The sequence below is a fragment of the Nothoprocta perdicaria genome, unplaced genomic scaffold (genome assembly GCF_003342845.1).
Source record: "Nothoprocta perdicaria isolate Ctin4 unplaced genomic scaffold, notPer1 scaffold_580, whole genome shotgun sequence".
Lineage (NCBI taxonomy): Eukaryota > Metazoa > Chordata > Aves > Tinamiformes > Tinamidae > Nothoprocta > Nothoprocta perdicaria.
This window is the reverse complement of record NW_020455844.1, coordinates 29804-32451: the sequence shown is the minus strand read 5'-3', so window position 1 is coordinate 32451 and position 2648 is coordinate 29804. Positions and strand designations below refer to the sequence as shown.

General features: G+C 43.9%; 1 protein-coding gene across 1 annotated transcript in view; it reads left to right on the top strand.

Annotated features, from left to right (window-relative positions):
• The first annotated feature begins 1222 nt into the window (after window positions 1-1222).
• The window catches only part of LOC112955586 (amine sulfotransferase-like), an 11045-nt gene continuing 9619 nt past the window's right edge, over window positions 1223-2648 (top strand). The window contains exon 1 of the mRNA XM_026048912.1: window positions 1223-1348. The gene's annotated coding sequence lies outside the window, so the exon portion shown is untranslated. The remainder of the gene's footprint in view (window positions 1349-2648) is intronic.

Sequence of the window (2648 nt, the reverse complement as noted above, 5' to 3'; positions counted from 1 at the left end):
GACAGAGCCCTGGCACAGGCTGCCCAGAGAGGTTGTGGAGTCTCCTTCTCTGGAGATCTTTAAAACCCTCTTGGATACAGCCCTGTGCCACGTGCTCTAGGTGACCCTGCGTGTGCAGGGGGATTGGACTAGATGAGCTCTGAGGTCCCTTCCAACCTTAGGCATTCTATGCTTGATCTGTCACCATAAGGCTTCTCTCTATGATCCTACAGCATTTTCAGAGAAAGTGTGTGAAGATTTTAAAGACCAAAATCAGCAAAGGTCCCAACTTCTCCCACCACGAAAAGTTTCAAAATGGCAAGGCTGAGCAAGTAACAGTGTTTCCATTAATTCATTCTCATCCAGACACACTCTCTAAAATATGACTTTTGGCTYTTYCYTKGKCMAAGTGAMAAAAGAGAGCTTAAATGCCAACATGTTTTGATAAACCTGGTCTCCTATGGCATATAAGGGGATACTACCCTTACTTGCATCTACTGCAGAATCTGAGAGATGCTGTGTTGAAAATCTGCAACTCTGAGGAAAAAAGCTGAAGTGAAGTGAACTGGAATGTGTGGTGGGAGCAGGACATATTTGAAAATATTCTTTGTATTTTCATTATAAAATTTATCTCAATGAAAACTGAAATGGCATTGCTAAAGAGATTTAAGGAGAAAGAGTGCTCCTGAGACAGGAGATAAAGTCAAACCAATACCTCTGAAGTCTGAATAGACTATTTTTTATTTCAGTGATAAATATTTTCTTTTAGTTATAGAAAGACTTGACACCTAGAAAACACGGAAAAGCACTTGGTATGAGCACACACATATGATTTACTGACAAAGCTCATTCCCTACTCCTGACTGAGAGCAGATTTGACCACTCTGATCTACTACTTTGTAATGTGTACTTGTACTTTGATGTACTTGTAGTCTTTGAACCTACTGTATCATATTAGTTGAAGGTCAGATCCAACAGAAGTTAACCAAAATTTCATCAATAAAGATTCTCAGCAAAAACTAGAACTCTTTATTCATTTCTGTTCCTCTCCAATATACCTCAGTGATGCTATTGATATAAAAAGGAAGAGCAAAGAATACAATACACATTTAAATTTTGATAAATCTCTTTCTTGACTGTTTTCCCTTTTTTTTTTTTTTCCCGGAAGAATTGTTTATGTGTTCTCCAATCTCTGTCTGAGTTAAAGATAACCAAGTGCTGAAAGAAAGCCAACCAGCACTGTGTCAGCTGGTACACTGCTTGGTTCAAAAGGAAACGTGATTGCTCAAACATCCGGGACTCATTCCTGTCTCCTGAAGTGGGAAGTGACAGAGCTCACCTCGGGCAGCACAAGAGCGGCACACAGAAGGTAAACACTTCTGAAATTGTTAGAGCTGTGACATAAATGATACTATGACCCCTTTTCAGGAAAAYAGGGATAATTGCATACAGACCTTTGATGTGAAATAATCTGAAATGTTCTGCGAGAAAGAGGTTGAGAGGACAAAGAGATAAGACTGCTGTAGACTCCTAGGCTGGCAGAAGAGGCTGGGGTCCTTCATTGCTGTTACAAAAATCGGAGCATTAGATGGGAAGTATTGCTCAGTTCTCTCTTAGTCAGCAAGGAAATAGGAGTCACAGTTGTGCAAGAGAGAGAGTGAAGCAGAGCAAAAGTGTGTGGTGTGTGTGGATTCAGGAGTACACCTGAGGACACAGGGCTTGGGAGGAAGGAGTTCTTGAGATGAAAAGGAAGGGCATATCCTAATCTCCCAGCTCAAGTTGACACACAGAGACGCAGTCTTCCTTGTCTCTGCCTTTTCTGAGAGCTTAATTGTGCAGCAATTCTTTATCCCAGCTCTACTGTAAGACAGAGATACATAGAAAGTAAGGTTTAAAATCAAACTGCTCTATGTGGCCATTGCACTGATCTCTGGAAGRGCAGCCATGCAGGATGTGGTGGCCACGCTGGACAAGGTGAAGAGRCCTGGGAACCACAGCCCCTAACCCTATGCCTGCCCCAGCTGCCCTTACTCAACTAACATGGCTCCTGCCCTGAGAAAGGAAATAAAGCACAGGTCAGGAATCTCATGGTAATTCCAGGTGGGAAATAGAAACACTGAGGTGTCTGCTTCCTCAGGATTTTGGCTGTGTCACTGAATTTGCACATCACTGAGAGGATGATTTTTGTTGATGATGATTAATGACACTAAGTAAGAGTGTTGAGAAGAAAAATTAAATTGAGTCCCCCTCATAAACCAGAGGTTTAGATGTGAACTCAATCTGGGGTCACCTTGTCTGTGACGACCTCTTGGCCTCAGGGTCCACAGCAGCCTTATCCATATGTTCTTTCATGGCCGTGTGTCTGCCCATGACAGAGGCCCCTGATGCCTGCTTTGACTGAGCCACCTATGAGACCCCTTTCCAATCCATCCTGGTGCCTGCTCGTGGGGGGAACTTCCTGTTCCCTTTCCGGCATGTCTGCAGGCTCAACTACTTCCAAGTCAGAAGCATCAAGATGGAGGAAGTCCCAGGTGGGCTCAGCAAATCCCACCTCAGTGATGTGGGATTTGATGTGTCCCACCTGGGTACTCAGGGTCTCCTGGGTTGAGTTGTGAGCTGGGGAAGCCCATGGCAGATGGAGTGATGGAGACAGCACGTCTCTCCTCTCC